At 39.8% G+C, this 20,522-nt stretch overlaps 1 long non-coding RNA gene across 1 annotated transcript in view; it reads left to right on the top strand.

Annotated features, from left to right (window-relative positions):
- The first annotated feature begins 2,232 nt into the window (after positions 1–2,232).
- The window catches only part of LOC148977546 (uncharacterized), a 209,934-nt gene continuing 191,644 nt past the window's right edge, over positions 2,233–20,522 (top strand). Inside the window, exon 1 of the long non-coding RNA XR_016169792.1 lies at positions 2,233–2,332. This is a non-coding gene — a long non-coding RNA (uncharacterized LOC148977546). The remainder of the gene's footprint in view (positions 2,333–20,522) is intronic.

Consider the following 20,522-nt stretch of genomic DNA (forward strand, 5'->3'; position numbering starts at 1 on the left):
TGAAATGGTTACTTTGAATTGTTGTCAGTAAGGTCTGAGATTCTGCCTAATTGCCAGATTTATATCAGAACATCCCGAGTTTTATGAACTATTGGCTTGAGGCTTTTCGGCACGGTTTCATGTGTTTGGATGTCTAGCTGGGGCCATTAACTGGCAATCATTTGTGGACGTGTAGTGTAGCAGAAGCTCGAGCTCACTTCAGTTGAATGCTAATGCATTAAGGAGTCTTTGATGTGGTGATGAGGGCTGATCCTTGTGTGAAATAAGACTCTGTTTTTTTGCAAAGGCACATCGCGGTGTCCTTCCATTCGAAACCCCTCCGCAGGAGGCCAAATAGATCTGTGAACCAAATCCCATTGTAGGCGTAGTGCAAGACTGAATTATCCCTCCAAGCCTCACGCCCTCTTTTTCTAACGTCTATGTTTTAAATTGGTAAGGGAGTGATTCAGTCTGCGATACCTGTGGGGCTACTGAGTCCTGCTGTTATGTAATTTCTCATATTAAATCCTTTTTCAACTCATCTTGCGACCGACTGAGTGAATGTCAAGGGTAAAGGAGAGCCGGAATGTCTTTCGCTTTTAATGTCATTTGCTTTTTATGTTAATTGTTTTAAGAGGCTTAATCTGCCTCCCTCTCATCAGCAGTGACCACATGTCTCAAAAACATTACTAGTCCATGGCAAATTGTGACACATTGAAAAATGAGCCCCTGGTGTTAGTCATATATGTAACATCAAAAGAACAGTTGCATTCATTAAGAAGGACTGTTTATCCTGACCTCAGACGATGATCAAAATCAGGATGGCTTTTCTTTGGATAACTCCACTTGTTTCTTCGGATAACTCAAGTTTTGGTGTGTGTTTTATTATAGGAAATTGAAAATAGGAATGCTGGAAACAGGTAGCCTGGGAAAACCCAGACAACTTCCGGCAAATTTAGATTTGCTCTGAAAGTTAGTCCGGCAAAAGCTCAATCAAGCGCATTTCCAATCCGTCTAAATCGCGGCACCAATCAGAAACGTTGGGGTGGGGTTTACACGATGACGACAGTGCTGGGATTTTGAAGCAGATTTTGTAGCCTACATTACAAAGATGGAACATCACTCGTTCGGATCCGCTATCGGGTCTGTTTTAAGCAATTTGAACGTTTCCTTTTTGCTAAAAACCGAGCAAAAACAACACTCTTAGATGTTTCTCCACCGCTCTACAGACATCTTCTCCTTCATCGCTCTGATTGGTTTTAGGTCTACCCGCGATGTCTGTTGGTGACGTCCGTTGGAAACCTTTATTGGCAGAAAACTAATCATTGTTATAGCTCAACAAGAAAGAGCTTTATTTGTAGCAACAGTGTACCAATTGCATGCCATTTAGCAACACAAGTCATCCAGATTTTATTAAAGGGATACTCCACTTTTCTTGGAAATAGGCTCATTTTACAACTCCCCCAAAGTTAAACTTGAGTTTTACCGTTTTCGAATCCATTTAGCCTATTTTCTGATATTTAGAAGAATGTCAGTAACCAGATAGTTTCTGGTCTCATTGACTTCCATAGTAGGAAAAAAATATACTATGGGAGTCAATGAGACCAGAAACTGTATGGTGACTGATGTTCTTCTAAATATCAGAAAATCGGCTGAATGGATTCAAAAATGCTAAGAACCCAATTGTTTAACTCTGGGGGAGTTGTAAAATGAGCCTATTTTCAAAAAAAAAAAAAAAAAGAAGTGGAGTATCCCTTTAACATGATATTGTAATATCAATCTAGCTTACTGCAATGTGCAACAATTGCCTCATATTAGCCACAGAGCGAACACACAGTAACGTTAACATGACTTTCAACAATGTATTTTTAGGATGATTGTTTTGATCAAGTAAACAATTGCCGCATATCCCAACAGTTTTAATTAGCTGCCTAATAATAAAGTGACCTGTATGAGTAGTAATTCAACACTTGTGGTTGTTTCATTAGAATGAAATAAAATAATTTGATTTTAAGTAATCAAATGTAACTGTAACTAAGTACAAGTTCAGGTTATCCTAATCGTAACTTTAATTGTAAAATGCAAAACAAGAAAATGAAAGCAACGGTAGTGCCACGTGTGGGTTTTGCACCTTGTTCTTTTCTGTCATGTGTTCCCCTGTCTTTTCATGTTAGCTGTTCCCCGTTTTTATTGATTAGTCTCCCCAGGTGTTTCTGATTAGCCACACCCCCTTCTTTGAGTTTGTGTCCTGAATTCTTGTTCTGTTCATTTGCCTTGGATTACTTGTTTGTTTATGTAATCAAAGTGCTTGCATTTGGATCATGCTTCCTCCTTCTCTACTGTGACGTAACAGGTAGGTACATATTACCTTTTACCTTGTTTTCAATGGTTGATATCATGTTACACATAATCTCCATTGGTGTCTACATACAATTGTGTTGCACTTTATTTTAAGGTGTCCATATTAGTGTTATTTTACTTCAGTACTTAGTAATATTAATGAACTACAGGTACTTACTATAAGTTAAGATTAGGGTTTGCTTTTTATTATTTTAGGGTTTGATTATTATTGTAACTACATGTAAGGTGCAACTACGTTAAAAAGTGTTACCTAAATTTGTGCTAAAATATTATAGTACATTTTAATTGGATGCTCAGCCTTTGACATTAAGATCAATCGATATGTAGAATGTCCTTCATTTTACCTGCATGATTAAGTACCTTCTGCAAAATACAAAAAATAAATAAATAAAATTCTACTGTTTTTGTAACCCATTTAGAATAGGTGACAAGCCCCCGCTTAAGAATCTCCTCTCTGATCCACTGTCCCAGAGGGTTCCTTGGCCTTGCTGCATGCATAATAATGTGATCCGATTAATAAGAACATGAGAGAACTGAAACCTGACATATGCATGCTTTAAAATACACTTTATGCTCAGCAAACCTGGCAAGTGCCGAGATCAGGAGTTATGGTGTTCGCTGCCCTGGGTCTAAGCCCTTTGAAATCAGCGGCTGACTGGAAAGACTAATCTCTTTGATCAGGGCCTGCCTGACACATCGTCATAATTCATCCTAAGGTCCAAAGCACTGGGCAAAGACAAAAATCGAACGAACATCACACCATGCATTAACAAAGCTGACGTTTTCAATGACAGTGCAGCAATTATTTTTTTTTTAAGACAAATCTGAAGTATTTACAGAATATTTAAAGGGATACTTCTCCCATTTGCATTAAGCTTTGTATCTTTAGAAACCCAGTCATATTTTTGAATGGTCATGGTTTATTCCCTTATTTTTCCCTGAGATGGGAGAAATACACTCTAAAAAATGCTGGGTTATTTTAACCCTGTTTTGGGTAAAATATGGACAAACCCAGCCATTGGGTTAAAAATTTAATTTAAAAATGTAACCCAATAGCTGGGTTTGTCCATATTTTACCCAAAATTGGGTTAAAACAACCCAGCCTTTTTTAGAGTGTATGGATTTAAGTGTTTTACTTCCTGCTTATTATGACGTAAAAATCGTAATTTTGCGTCATAATAAGCAGGAAGTCACATTTCATTGAAATGTGCAGAGACTACAAACAGAAGCTCATTATTATTCCAGGGTGTGGGACCCACTCACCCTACAGGCCTATTACAGATCAGTGGGTGGGACTTCACTTGCAGATACTGAAATCAATATCCGCCATCCTGTTTTTGGAAGCTAAACTAACAAGCGCTGTAGAGATAGGAAGTTATGGCAATGGCGGAAGAAACTAAACATGATATGGAAGAAGAGGATTTTGAAAGTCTGCTGCTCGAATCCGATGTTCGTGGCTATCTTTACGAGTCACAGTATAGTGAATATCATCTGAGGCTGATGGAGGAACAAGAGGCGGCTGCCTGTCGCGGTCGATTTCAACTATGGCATTTCTCCTGGACAAAATCTCTGAATCAGATGAGCACATGGACGTTTGTGTTGTGATATGAACCATCCTAGTTGAACTGACTGAACATCCAGGTATCTTGCAGTAATACACCATATTTAGAAGGAAATACAAAAGAGGAGTAATTCACTAATGAGTTTGCCAATGTAACGTTAACAGGGTTTGTTGTGGGAAGGAGGCGGGAATCGGCGAACATTTAAAAATTTTAATAGTAAAATGAACAAATACAAAACAAAAGTATAAGCCAACAACCCCTAATTGACGACCGATGTCCACACACGACATAAAATCAGGCCTGTTTCTCTCTCGATCTGTCGTTTATGCTCCCGCTCCTCTGAGAGAGATACGAGACCGGTCGATGCGTCTCTTGTCTTTCATTATCACTCACGCCACCTGCCTCGTGCCGTCCTCTTGCGCCGCTCTCACGTGCGTGCAGTTTCAGATTAGTGGGTGTGGCTTGCGGAGCTCTGCAATGTGGTGCATTGTGGGTGGTGTAGTCTTTTATACAAATGCACCCTTCGGTTATTGTCTTTTCTCGGTCAAGAGGGCACCAAATTCAAAAATTCTTTTACATTTCGACTACATATATGATCCACTTTCAATAAAGATTAATGTTGAAATGGGTGAAATGCTCCTTTAACCATGCACGCACTCTTATTTAATCAGTGAAATACTCAGATTTAAGTAGAGCTTGGGTGAAAAAACAAAACACCTATATAGCACAAAATCATGCATATTCAAAACTGTACACCCACTCTTCTAGAGGGCCGAGTACTTTTTTGCATTTCACAGTGATCAGAGGAATTAAATCGTTATGCATTGCATCCAGTTCCAGGCACATTAGCTGGTGTTGATTTTAATATCAAAGCCTCTTCGCCATCAAGAGCAGTGCTCCAGATCTCATTACCCGGCCATAATAGATGAGAGGCAAAGCACACCTGTCACATGCCTCGCCCACCTGCTAACAGAACTACAGTTACTGCAATAGAGATTTTACATCAAATCCCCAGGTTAGGTTGACCATAAGTTTGGTTTTACTTAGATGAATGTGATTTTACAAAATGGAATTCATTTTGATCAAATGAATTATTAATTTTGAGTTATCATAAAACCACCATCACAATGAGCAATCGCAAACACCAGTCGGATGAGGAAAGACCGCTGTCCATCACAGTATTCAGGACTGCAGGTAAACTCAGCTGTAGCCGAGAAGATAACTTATCTGATAGCAAAATGATCTCGAGACATATGCATGGAGACAGGTTTAAGAACAGAAAACACAAAGAGCAGTTAGAAACTTCGCTTGGCACACCGTTATCTTTGTGTCTCTGCAAGGTCTGTCAGCGGAGTTTTCGACCAGAGCGTGTCGTTTTCTCAACATGAACGTGAAATAATACACGTTAACTGTTTGATAATTGGCTCAGTATGCTTTATTACCTTTTTTCCCTTTGGTGCTGCTGGAGCTTAAATGCTTGGAATTTTTTTTTACACATTTATTTTAATATTTTTAACTAAAAGAAAACATTAAAGGGGGGGAGGGTGGGGGGGTGAAATGCTATTTCATGCATAGTGAGGTTTTTTTACAATGTTAAACAGTTGGATTCCCATGCTAAACATGGACAAAGTTTCAAAAAATAAGTTGTACGTTTCATTGAGTATTTCTGTGCTCAAAATAATCGTTCCTGCTTGTCACAAGTTTCGGAAAGTTTTTTTTTTTTTTTTTTTTCCCGAGTATGGGCGCGTATGACGTCAGATGCGCCGGAATGTCCGGAATGATACGGTCCGGTCCTAAGGGCACTTCTCTCGGAAGGGTGCGCGCGCAGCTGTTGAGCGATAGCCATGACCTATGCCCATCAAAGCGCTGTGCATCGGCTGCGCTGCAATATGTCACCAAAGAAGTGTGTTTTTGGTTGCCAAGGCAAGACAACACTGCACAGATTCCCAAACAATCAAGTGTTAAGGGACAAAGTGGATGGAGTTTGTTTTTACAGAACACAGTTGTGCAAGTGTTCTTGTTTGTTCCATGCATTTTCGAGGATGATTGTTTTATAAACAAGGCCCAGTTCGAAGCCGGATTTGCTAATCGTTTAGTTCTCGAGGATGGAGCAGTCCCACTCCTAACACTAAAGGTTAAAGGAGAACTCGGGCGCAAAACGTACCTTTGGTCTAATTACACATTGGTACATAGTCAATCGTTCTCTGAGATTTGTTTACATGATTATTGAATGTAAAGAGTTTTATCTCTAAAAACTGTTTAGCTTATAATGCTGTATATGTGGCATAGAGTAATGAAAATAAAAATCGCTAGTTAATACCACCAACAACGCTCAAAATAGCCCAGCACTAATGCGGTAGCATAATCAGGGCCCCTGCATGCAAAGCGAAGCATTGAGAACTTTGTAAGTGTACAGGCCGTTTAATAAGAAGATATTTTGGTAACACTTTAAAATAATGGTCCGTAAGTAGCTATGCAGGAAGTAATAGGTAGTACTGCATTAACACCGAACTTAATACTATTAACTAATATGGAACATTGTTTTGTATCTGGTCGGTATTGAAAAGTCAGATTTTTGCAGTGACTCATTTTTTTTAAAATGGCGTTTATCGCATTTTGGAACCAAACTCTTCACATTTTATCATGTTGTGGCAAATTGAGCACCTGGTTTGTTACTTGCTTGTAGGATTGCACAATTTATGTCTTCAAACTTCTGACTGGTAGCAAATGTGAATTTCTCCAACAAGATTTGTTTGTCCTGATGAAACATGACAGCATTTACAAAATGCTTTTTTTGGAGGGTAATTTTCAGTCAAAAGGCTTCTGTCAATTTTTGTAGCAATTCCTTTTATTTTTAAAAACATCTAATATCCTCTAATTTAATCTTTGTGTGCAAACGCACAAAACCCTCTTAACGTTAAATAAATAAGGCAACCAGTGGCCACCAGTTATGTGCAGCCATTTCCCTTGAAAAGTGCTCTTTGATTTATTAGAAGATCCTGTACAATGGGAGCTTTAATGCATTTTATTAATGTTTTATTTTATGAAATTGGATGAAAGGGGTCATGACAGTCATTAAGCAGATTAATGCTGTATGTTGGGTAAAGAAGATGCAATAAAGCTAAAAGTTAATGCTGTCATGGCTGCGGAAAGAGGCTGATGGCAAAGCAAGCTGGGAAGCAACTAATAGACATAATTCAGTAAGGTAATGTCTGTTAACCACAGACAAGATGGATATCGCTTGGCAATATTATGGAGTGTGTCGAAGGGTGCAGGCACATTTACGCACATTATTTATGCCCAGTAATGAACACCATAATGAAAAGTGGACACAACTATAAATATGAAGCAGGAGTAGATCTTGCCTGATGGTCATTGGTGCAATTAATATGTCTCACCAAATTTTGCTTTTTACCACACGGCGTAAATATCATGCAAAAACTTGTATCTTTGTGAAAATTGTCTCCTGAGACAAAATACAGCCTTTTTATGAGATTGTTTAAAGTACTTTACACACTGCTAATGAGTGAGACGTGTCAAAGTCTTATTTTCAAAAGCTACCCGACCTGTTACAATTGCATTTCTTTTAATGATAATACCTGGTCCATGCACAATATTAAAATTACCTTCCTATATATAGTGTTTATTCTGCAGATCTGTGGATTGTCCCACACTCATTTGTGTAATACTGCTTCAATTATGCATTATAACTGCAATATAAAAGCACTAAACCATAGACATAAAGGTCTGTAGCAATATTCTCCTACATCTCTCGCATGGCTGTATTATGCTGTGTTGCACATTCAGGTGTAAGAGATCTCGGTGTGCTCCTGCAAGGTTGACTGTCACGCAGTGTTTATTTGTCTATGCAGCTTGGGGTGCTGAAACATGGTTTTGTTTAAAGACATGTGCGTGTGTGAAAGCTGCAGCCCCTCAATGAGTGATTTGTCATTACTGGGGATCATGTCGGTCTGAGGTGATGGATCAGAGCCGGATCATGCCTCTGTACCCAGCATTCTCAATTCTGGATGTCTGTTTGCCCAGGCTTATTTTGTCTGTCCTCTCTTTGTGTGTTCTTCTTTGGCTTTAACAGCAGACAAATACGTTTTACACCGTATACAGAAGGCATCTTGGTCTTCATAATGAGTTTCTAGGGCTTGGAGCCAAAGAGACAGTGTAGGGCTGGGCATTGACACAAATTTCATTATTTGAAGCTTGCATTTTGATTGCAGTATCGATTTAATTGTGGCTTCTTAGGTATGGCAAATTTACTCCAAAAAATATTAAACTAATGCTCCAAACTATACAAGGAACCCCAAATGGTACATCACAATAATAATAAAATGTATAGGGATCTTGTTCATTTATATTAATTTTAATTTCTAGGCTTCTTAAATTTAGACAAGGAAGCTTTTATAAATAGTTATGTTGTAATACATTAATGACAATTGTTATGTATATTAATTTTTTTTTATTATAGATAGATAGAGAGAGAGAGTGAGATAACAATTCAGTTAATTAACTGATTTGTAGGCTTCTTACATTTAGAAAAGGAAGCTTTTATAACAGTTATGTTGTAATAATGACAATTGTTATGTATATATACCGTGCTTATATATATATATATATATATATATATATATACACACATACATAACAATTGTCATTAATGTATTACAACATAAATATTCTAAAAGCTAGAGTAGAGGAGGGATGGTGGGCCAGGGCCATGCAGGGGGACAGGATATGGGCAGTGGCATGGCGTGGGTGGACCAGGGCCATGCAGGAAGCCAGGGCAGTGCCGTCAGTCTAGAAAGCCAGGGCGGCGTGGCATGGTCCTATGAAGGGACCTACCCCAAACCTTCAAAATTGTCTTGGGAGCAGCTATGGGGTCATGGGCCGGAACAGAGGTGCCCATCTTGGGACGTGACTGGCATGGTGGAGACCATCTTAACAGTGGGTTCACAGGTTGTAGCTGATTTGTATGCTGCACACACACACAAAATAGCCATGATCAGCACTGCATATTCCAGACCTGACTCTGGAATGACCGAAGCACAGGCACCGCGGGCATGACTTGAAGAGACTCAGGCTGGGCAGGCATGACGTGAGGTGGCTTAGGCTCGGCACGCATGATGTGGACAGACCCAGGCTGAGAGGATACTGTGGGTTTGCGGTGTTCCTCATCCGCAAAACCCACAGTAAAAGTTGAGCCACTTAATAAAAGGGCATATTCAATATATTCCTCTAGTGAAAAAAATTCCCTCCCAGGTCGTTCATCATGCATGCGTTCGTCAAGTCCAAACCTAAAAATATCCTTTAAAGCCACGTCATTAAAATCTACCTGGTAGCATAGTTAAAAAAAAAAAGTAAAAGCCCGTAAAGCCCGGAACACACCAAGCCGACGCCGACGAACTAGCACTGATGAAAGCTGACTGTGTTGTCGCCTCTCGTCAGGGTATAAAGCTAGAATGTGCGTTCTGTTCCTGCGTGTAATGACCCAACTGTCTATTTCTGCAGATATATTAGTCTATATTCGTCATTCAGAAAGGAAAACCGACACTGCCGGTTGCAGATACACACCATAAACAAAGCAGCGCGTGCTTTCTGTTTTGAATATCAGTCCTGCTAAACGCTTTCTTTATTCCACTCCGCTTATGTTAATATTGAAATTTTAGCCAAGGAACACTCAGGAAAGATGACGCAGAGGAAACTTAGTCAGCCGATGCACCAGACGACCGATCGTCGACTTGGTGTGTTAAGGCCGGAACACACCAAGGCGACGGTCGGCCATCGGGCAAGTTTTTGTGCATCGGCCAACTAAGTTTCCTCTGTGTGTTCCACACGGTTCTGTGCCGTCGGCTGAAAATAGTCCTCGTCGGCTTTGTTTCGACATGTTGAATCGGCGTCGGGCCGTCGGGGAAAGAGAGAACTCTGATTGGCTGTTCAGCTTAGTGAAAGAGTCAGTGCACAAGAATAAAAGCAAAACAGCGAGCAAAGAATTCTAAACGGTAAAGATAGAAGGCTGTTCTCATGTTACGTCATCTTACCCGAGTGTTCCTTGGCGAATATTTCAATATTAACATGAGCGGAGTGGAATAAAGAAAGCGTATTTGTATCTGCAGCCGGTGGTGCCGGTTTTCCTTTTTGAATGACGAATATAGACTAATATATCTGCAGAAATAGACAGTTGGCTCATTAGACGCAGGCGCAGAACACATTCTAGCTGATAGTCGCCTGTAGTTCTCTCGGTGTGTTCAAGTGCAGCTTTTATCCCCGATGATAGCGGACGAGAGGTGATCACTGGAGGCAAGTTGTATAGAACTCAAGCACAGTTTATTAATTTACAAACAAAACAAAAACAAAAAATCGTGCGGCATGAACTCAAAACAAAATCATATGTGGCGTGGCATGAACTTAAAGCAAAACATAAACATGGACATAAAGCTTACCAAACCGTGGTGGAACAAAACTTGACAAAGACACAAGGGAAACATGAAGGCTTAAATACACGGATTAATGACAAGACACATGGCAGGATCACATGACAAACAGGGAATCACATTAACAAACCAAAACGTGACAAACGGATATTTTTTTTAACCAAGCCGTAAATGCTATGAAAAGTGAATTTCACTAACTCTTCAAACAAGATTATATGTTTAGATATTTAAACCTTATTTTTAATATACTTATAAGTTGAATTATATGACTTTTCCCTTTTCTCATGCACTATGAGTTAAAAGTTTGGACTTTTATTAATTATTATTATACATGAGGTTCCCATTTCATGAAGTTGAGAACATGTAATGGTTTTAATGGGATAGTTCACTTTGAAATTAATTTTTGATATGTTTATAGCTTACCTCAAGGGCATCCAAGATGTAGGTTTCTTTGTTTCCGCAGTATTTTCATTTTTCAGTCAAACCGTTGTTGTCTATCAGTCATACACTGGAGGCTAAGGGGGTCCACCAAAAAGCATGCACAGAGAAGTCAAAATTAAACATGATTTAATGACTTGTAAATGTAAGTACACATTGATGGCCTAAGACACGAAACGAGCGGTTTGTGTGAGAAAACGAACGGTATTTATATCGTTTTTACCTCTTGTAATCATAGCCATGACAAAATGATCTTACGGCACGGGCGCTTTCGGTCAGCGCATGCGCTGGAAGTGATCGCTTGCGCGCCTACGTCACTCTTTGTTTATACAGAGATTTCGGAAGTTTTACCTTTCACTAAGATATACGGGAAACCGCAATGGAAGACGATTTCGGTATATCCAAATATGTTTAGTAAAAGGTAAAACTTCCGAAATCTCCGTGTAAATATTGAGTGACTTCACATGCAAGCGATCACTTCTGGCGTAACATTGAACTGATTCAGTTCGGTTCAGTTGGACATTGCACAACTGATTCAGATCACTTGGACGTCACTGTGATTACACGAGGTAAAAACTATATAAATACTGTTAGTTTTCTCACAAAAACCGCTCGTTTCGTGTCCTAGACCATCAATGTGTACTTACATTTACGAGTCATTAAATCATGTTTAATTTTGACTTCTTTGTGCATGCTTTTTGGTGGATCCCCTTAGCTTCCAGTGAATGACTAATAGACAACAACGGTTTGACTCAAAATTGAAAATACTGCGGAAACAAAGACACCAACATTTTGGATGCCCTTGAGGTAAGCTAAAACATATCAAAAATTAATTTCAAAGTGAACCATCCCTTTAAATAATGTAATATTTTACTATCATTTAGAGATTTAACGACGAATGATTTTGATATGTCTAAATTTTGGACTGCAGGTGTACATCGACTTCTAATCTGTTCTCTGCTTCTGGTCACGTGGGGTCAGATATTTATTAGTCTGGAGGTTATAACTCCACTGGGAGAGATCCTGGGAGATATCAATCAGACCGTGGCATTTTTAGTGTCAAAACCTCTATAAGAAGAAGACAGCAATTTAGACAGGTCTGGACATAATATAGCACCATGGCCTTGACATAAAATGATTTTATTTGAAAAACCATCAACATTGTCAATGTCTGAGCTATGAAAGCAATGGAGCAAATGAAACAAACTTGTCACTGGTAATAGAATTTCCCTTTACTGCAGCCAAAATGACTTTGGTGGTCAGGGGATGGCGAGAGCTGAATCGATTTGCTATCCCTGATCCTCCTCTACCCCCGAGTTTAGGTGCGAGTCACCAGACGCACTGCTTTCAGGCTCCTCCCTGGCATTTTTGTGTGTCACAGGCTGTTATGTGAATATGAATTCCCCACGTCCCGCTTTGCACCTCTGAACGACCATAAACACAACCTAGTCTGATTCATTATCTCTGAGAAAAGAGCAGGACCAACCGTCTCACTGCTCCCAGAGCCAATCTCCGCTCTAAAACACTGCTTCCACCTGACCCGTCGAGAAAAGGCCCAATCACCACTTGCACAGAGACAGCGTTCCCCCGACAGGAGATTGACTTAGAATGTCATATAAATGTGCTGTTTTAAGTCCGTAATAGTCCACCTTCTTCCTATTATTCCCTGTAAATGTTAAAGTAAAAGAATAGAATATCACCAAGAGTGAATGAAGAAATGGCAGATATCAGTAATTGTATCACGCTGGATATTGGTTCAATTTTCAGGAATCTCATTACCTAAGGCCTGGTGTTGTACCTAATGAGAGGTTTTAAATATTAAATACTTTAAGATTAGCTTTATTATCCCTTAAGATGTCAACAAGCACATATTATATAAACTGTTTATGTGTGCTAAAAAAAAAAGAAACATGAGGATATCCATAATGATCTTTTAAAAAGCCTGTCGAATGAAGCCCAACAATGATCACCCCAAAGAATCATTAAACAATTATATCTAATTGAATAGTTTGACCTCATTTGGCACACCCTCCTTTTCATTTAATATCTAAACACTATCATCACTTGGGAGGCAAAGCAACTAAGCTTTGATCTTGAGTGGTAATGATGCACAGTTTTCAGCAGTGGGTGGCAGTATGACACTGCAGCAGCACTCAGTGCCCATTTGGCTTGCTTAAACAGTACCCTGATGTATTTGTATGTTGAAAGGACTTTAGTGTATTGACTGCAGTCTGCCCAGCCTTGCAAACAGTCCCACACAAATAGATAGGCATAGGCTATATGGACCTGCAATGACTTCTCCAATGAGATATAGCAAGAAGATCGATATTTATGTTGCTGCATGGTCTCTGTATTGAGATTGGGGTTTCTCTTACAATCTGTGGTGCGGCACCCATGTAGGATGGCTTTAGAGAGCCATCTCAAACAGTGCTATCTTTTTTGGGGGTACCAACTGGCTGATTACATTTTGTGGTAATGCTTAGTGGCGTAACTTTGCTTTACAAAGTGGGTGGGACAGGTTGGGAGGAGGTGGGAGGTGGCTAATACAATGCTAAATCATAAATCAGATGTACACCTTAATGTCCAGCAATCAATTTAAATAATACCATGTGTTTAATTTGTCATTTAATGAGACCTAATATGTGTTGGTGCTGAGAATTTTCACGTGAAATACATAGATCCGACAATTGCATGCATGTACTTTGATGGTCCACTGGCAGAACTTTTTGACGAGCGTGTCAGAGGTTCTGGGTTCTAATCCGCACTCATATATATATTTTTTTTCTCATCAAAATCGATTATGTTTATCAGTGGTTGGATATAAAACAGGGACACGTTTGTGTGCATTTTACTTTGTGATTTCACCAGAATGAATAGAGTCTCTGCAATGGATTGAAGCGCGCATCCGAGTGAAGAGAACACTGTATACACTCTGATCGCAGCGAAAATGAGCACTTTGATTGCTTGATTTCAAAAACACCACATTTCAGCGCTGATCGCCTCTTATTTAACTAATGAACGAAATGAATGCTCTGCTTGTTAACTAGAGGTGTTTTATGTATTTGTATTAGTTACATCTGTGCCGTGAGATGTTTCAAAAGTGGTGGGGACAATACGGACCCTGGCAAAAAGTGGTGGGGACATGTTGCACCCGTCCTGCAAATTGCGCCTTTGCTGCTTATGTACATGATGATATGAATGCTGAATTGAAGACCATTCACACCAAGAATAATATTATACTACTATATTAGTGTCCACAGCTGCGGACGATATCGTTCCGTTTATGCTAAGTGCGGACTTGTCTGACGCTTAAAGTGCTCTAGCTCGTTACCGCAGGATGGATTCTGATTGGCTGTCAATGTTTTTACCGTTCATCAGCTGGATAAAATCGTCTGAAAGTGATTCCATTGAGTTTCTCTGTGCCGGTATCACAATAGATGTGGTGTGAACTCTGCTATTTGTGAACATTGAGAAGGTTTTTTTTTTTTGTTTTTTTTTAACTATACAGTTATCCTTACCTTTATAGTTATTGTTAGTGTGAACGGGACTTTAGATTAGACAGACAGATTTTTCAAATATTACAAATCTCTTGCCATTCTCAGCCTTTTTCAACCACTGAAGCCAGCTATAATTATTGTTGGCTTTGTTAAATAGATTAGTTTTTGAAAGAGAAATTATTCTTCACTCTATTAAATGTTGTAAGGTTAGTGAACTCTCAGCATTAGGGAGCTCGTCCAGTTTGATAATTGAATAGCTCTTGATTGTCTCTTTTAAAAGGACCCTGTTTATAGGCCAGCAGTAGAATAGGAAATTATTGAACACCTTTGGGGAAATGACAAGAGGCAATGTCCCATTTTAATGAACCAATTGTGTTGGAGAAAGAAATTAATTATTCTCCTAAATATTGCAACTGCCAGAAATATTAAGCGGCCTAGTCAGGAGGAGACAATAAGTAGATTTTCTAAGGAAAACTGCATTATTTAGGTGATGTGACACGTTAATTGGCTAAATTCAAATTAATTATCAACTTATAAGTGTCAAAGTTGAGTTAAGGAAAGATGTTTGATGTCTGACAGCCGTTTGTTAGCATCCTCCGATCATTAGAACTTACATTGGGAACACTTTACAATTAGGTTAATTAGTTTATTTTACTACCTAGTTAACATGAACTAAGAATAAACAATACTTTTACAGCATGTTTTAATCTTAGTTAATATTTATTTCAACATTTACTAACATGCTATTAAAATCAAAGGTTGTATTTGTTCACATTAGTTAATGCACTGTGAACTAACATGAACAAACATGAACAGCAGGATTTTTATTAACTTAGATTAACAAAGATTAATAAATCATTTTGAAATAAATTAATTTATTAAAGTAAATACTTAAATACTTGTCCATCCCTTTATGGCCACCACCCATCCTCTGATGGCTACTTTCAGCAGGATAATGCACCACGTCACAAAGCTTGAATCATTTCAATTTGGTTTCTTGAACATGACAATGAATTCACTCTGTACTAAAAATGACCCCCAAAGTCACCTGATCTCAACCCAATAGAGCATCTTTGGGATGTGGTGGAACGGGAGCTTCGTGCCCTGGATGTCCATCCCACAAATCTCCGTCAACTGCAAGATGCTATCTTATCAATATGGGCCAATATTTCTAAAGAATGCTTTCAGCACCTTGTTGAATCAATGCCAAATATATTATGTAAACACGCTTTTAATTTGGATGCGAACTGAGGATGTAGTCGATGTCGTCTGAATGGGGATGCACGTCAAGTAGCAAATTGTCTTCGAGAACTATTGAACAAGCCAATAGAATTGGCGTGCGTTTTTTTGCATCACGCACTCCGTCCCTTCGGAGAAGGTATAACTATGGAAGTGGATGCATGCACTACTTCCTTTTTCGTTGAGTAGCCGAACGTAACTCGGGTGATCCAGCAGTAGTAGCAAGGTGACTACATCCTCTGTTCCCTCCTTCAGGGAACTGTGGGTTGTATGTGCAACCAGGAATTTTCTTTCAGTAGAGAATGTCAGACGTAGTTTGTCGACTGAACGATCAACCATTGAAGACGCCACTAAAGCTGTCACCTTACAGTGCCTAGACAAAAGCCTCCTGATTCCCCCACATGGCGGAGAATCAACCGGACAGTGATGGTAGATGGAAGCTCTGCCAATGGAAGACACAGGCTCGCCGTAGGGAGCTGTACCGTGGAAGAATATACATATGGGATCACTGTAGGGATCGCAACATATGGGTCCAGACCAACACCGTTTCCACACTACCTACAAGTAGTAGGCCTCACCAGCGCAGTCTCATCCCAAGACGTCATATAACTGACATCTTGGGATGTCTTTTGACCATACGTCAACATCCGCCTTTTTAGGGTACCCTTAAACGTCGGTTAGATGATGTCATTGGATCCTACCCCAGACCTAAACCTACCCCGTCACCTAACCGACGTTAAAGGTAAAGCGTCAGTTGTATGACGGCCCGGGATCGTCATGTAACCGATGTTTAAGGGTACCCCAAAAAGGTGGATGTTGACGTATGGTCAAAAGACGTCCCAAGACTTAAGTTATATGACTTCTTGGGATGAGACTGTGTTAGCCTCACAACGAATGTTCCGCCACGTCCGTTGTCGGAGGGGTGCAGAGGAACTCAACCGGGTTCAGTTAAAAGGGAACTCAACTGAAACAGTGAAGCATTCACTTTTCCGCCCTCTGACCAGCCGTCAACACACACACATATTTCGAAATTTGTTGTTAAAACAGCAGTTGAGAGCTCAAAGCTCACGATCACTGCTGCACTCGCGCTGTAGAAATCACCAGCACTGGGAGAGTCTTCCACGACACACTCGCATCAAACATCAAACGATCGGCTCCAAAGCGAAAGGCAACTAGTGCATGCATCCACCTCCATATTTATACCCACGCCATGGGGCGGAGTGTATGATGCAAATCATGCAAGCCAATTCCATTGATCCGTTCAATAGAAGTCGAAGACAATTGGTTCCCTTGCGTGATCCCCATTTAGTCGATATCGACTATGTCTGACGTTCTCGACTGAAAGGGAACTGCATTTCTGTTTATTAGTGCACTATCAAAATGTGGCATGGTTTTAAATATCATCTCTGAAGATATTTAATCATGTTATGTTTGGATGTTGTATGAATATGAGTATATAATATAAGTAAGGACAAAAACAATATGCCAAAACATGCTTATATTACAGAACCGTGTGAATTACATAAGCTTGTGTGATTGTTTTTACGCCGCACAATTGAATACAGAATGCAAATGGACATGATCAATGTGTCAAAACTATGTTATAAAAGTCATATAAAATGTGGCAATGAAAGATCACACATGAATTTCTCATGAAAAATCCAGCCGAACAACATGAAGACATCAAAAGATTAAGGAGGCTTTATGAAGTTCCCAGAAACAATGACTGCAGATTACCAAGGCAAAAAAAGTGGCAAAAAAGTCTGTAAAGTGATTTTTTTCTTTATGAAGAAAGTAATGCATTATTTTATTATTGCACTCATGACAAAAGAGAGAAGTGAATAAAGAAGAGAAAAGGCATGCTGAGCTATGCAGACATTGGGGGATTCTTCTCTGTTTTTCATCTGCCATTCCATCCAACTGTCTCATCAGCAGTTCTTCCTGAGCATTTAATGGGAATAGTTCAGCAATCATGTGGAGTGAATTAGTGAGCTTGTCACCAGCAGACCATTGAAGACACATTATACAGTAAAGCTCGTGCTGGGCCCTGGAACTGAACCAAACTCATTACGGAGAGAAGAGGACGGTCTTAGTTCCAGAATGAAGAGGGGAGCAGTCTCGTCCTCAGAAGCTGTCCTCATGAACATATCCGCATGTGTCTGGAGCAGTTCCTTACAGGGTTAGTTCTGTCAAAAATGAAAATTCTGTCATTCACTCACTCAAAGCCTTGTGTTTTAAACACGCAAGACTTTCGCTTATCTTCGGAAGACAAATTAAGATATTTTGAATAAAATCTGAGCCAGTTCTGTACTCTCCATTGACCGCCATGCAACTACCACTTTGACGCTTCAAAAAGTTCACAAAGAGATTGTAAAACGAATCCACATGAATTAAGTGGTTTAGTCCAAATTTTCCAAAGAGATAAACAGATTAAATTGAGGCTTTTATTCACATATAAACATTGATCAGAAACAGCGAACATAAAGAGAAGCTCAACCGAACCTGCTTGACTCAACCTGCTGCACGTCTCATTGGTTCTTGCTGAAGCTCAAATGTGCTGCATACATTGGTTCATTTTTGTCATAACCGATGTGAGTTGGTGACTGTCAGTGCAGTGTGAATTAGCCTTAAACCGCTCAATTCAAATGGGTTAGTTTTATGAACTTTTTGAAGAGTCAAAGTGATAGTTCCATAGCTGTCAATGGAGGGAGGGGAGGGATTTTATTAAAAATATCTTCATTTGTGTTCCGAAGATGAATGAAATTCTTACGGGTTAGGAATGACTCAAGGGTAAGTAAGTAATTTATTACTTTCATTTTGGGTTGAACTATTCCTTTAAAGTCAGCTGTGGAAGGTATGGATGCATAACAAACAAAGCTGTAGTGCAACAAGTTTGTCAGCTGCTATGATTTGAATGGTTGCATGATACACTTTTGTCAGCTAGTCTCTTCCTCACTAAACATGCATTTTAGGTGAAATGGAGAGAGGAGGGGGGAGAAATGGGTGGTGTGTATGGTACAATTTTATGTGGAGGGAGTGTACCATCTTACAGCTGTCCCTGGTGTCCAAGGGCACTCAGTTTCTCTATGTCATCACCCCAGGACCCCTGCCAGCTGTTTACACTCTGGTTGACATTCCAAATCATTCCAAATCATTAGGCAGCTCTCATCCAATCCTGAAGGTCTCTGAGGAAGTCAAATGTGCTGTGCATTTGTGCTATGACCTCCTGTTCACTGAATCTTCCGCAGAAGACAAAGAGGGGATGTTTTCTAATGTAGTCTATTTTTAAGTCAACTTTTAGTAACTATCATTAAGTTATAAATGTAATAAACCAGTAGTTAATGCAGACATGTAATCTAATAAAGGTTGCATAAATAATGCAAAATAATGTTTTACAGTAAAATGTTGTAAAGAACATTGAGATTCTGTACTTGGTGTTCAGCCTTCATATCTCAGGACCGTCTTGATTTCTCAGCAGGGAGAGGCTCAAAACTTGTCCTAATTACTGGGACAAAATTGTCATCGGTTATTTATTGCAAACTTGCATTCAGATTATTCTTGCTGTGGTAGTCAGTGTTGACTGTGTTTCCGGTGTTTAGCCACAACACTGGTTTCATCACTTGCCCACCATCACATCCCTAACTTCACAATTCATAAAATGCATTAAAAAATTGCCCTACACCAGGGCAATGATCTTAAATAATGCTGTTTCAATGCTGGTTCATCAGCATTTTTGAACGAATCCCTTGAATTTATGATTCAGTGAGTCATATGATTCAAAAGTCACTTTGTGGCATAATGATGTAATCAATACAATCGTTATTTGATGTGCCAATAGTCGAGACCAGCTCACTCGAGTCCGAGTCGAGACCAAGACCATAGAGGGTCGAGTCCGAGTCGAGACCGAGACCAAAGACAGTCGAGTCTGAGTCAAGACCGAAACAATAGAGGGTCAAGTCCGAGTCGAGACCGAGACCAAAGACAGTCGAGTCCGAGTCGAGGCCGAGACAATAGAGAGTCGAGTCCGAGTCGAGGCCGAGACAATAGAGGGTCGAGTCCGAGTCGAGACCGAGACCAAAGACAGTCGAGTCCGAGTCGAGACCGAGACCAAAGACAGTCGAGTCCGAGTCGAGACCAAGACCAAAGACAGTCGAATCCGAGTCGAGACCGAGACCAAAGACAGTCGAGTCCGAGTCGAAACCGAGACCAAAGACAGTCGAGTCCGAGTCAAGACCGAGACCAAAGACAGTCGAGTCCGAGTCGAAACCGAGACCAAAGACAGTCGAGACCGAGACCAAAGACCGTCGAGGCCGAGACCATAGAGGCTCGAGACCGAGACCAAAGAATTAGAAATATTTGGTGGTAACAATAAAATTGCCACCATAATCAAACAGTAAATCAAATATACCATGGAATCCTGTACACTGTAATGGTAAAAAGGCCACATAGTGGTGTAAAGGTAATTTTATTATAATTATGACTTGGAATAATTCCGAGTCCTAATATGTTCAAGTATGAGTCAATTCCGAGTCAAAATGCACGAGTCCATGACAAGACCGAGACCATTGAAATATGTTCTCGAGACAGAGTCCGAGTCCGAGTCTCGAGTATACAGCACTGGTGCCAAGTTCATTTGTAAAAGTGATTTGATTTACTTTAATCGGTACCGTAAATAGTTTTTGTATTCTAACTATCAACCTTTATCCCAGTACTTCTGTGATAATTTTATTATTCGTAACACAGGTGTGATGATACTGTGCGTTTGTGAAGCTGTTTCATAACTATACCTAAATAGTAACTGCTATATCCGGCTCAATGGCCATGCAAACGCATATTTGAATGTTCAGTTGGGATTCTGTAAAAGGTATCGATATCACAATATTTTGACGATTAATCGAGCAGCTCGAATCTGTGTTCAAGTTATCGTTTAAAGTCAGGCGTTACTTGAGTTTCTCTTAGATCTTACGAAATGTCAACCCTTTTATGAACATGCCAATGCTAAA

This window comes from Pimephales promelas, chromosome 9 (genome assembly GCF_988280905.1).
Source record: "Pimephales promelas chromosome 9, fPimPro1.hap1.1, whole genome shotgun sequence".
In the NCBI taxonomy this organism is placed as follows: Eukaryota; Metazoa; Chordata; class Actinopteri; order Cypriniformes; family Leuciscidae; genus Pimephales; species Pimephales promelas.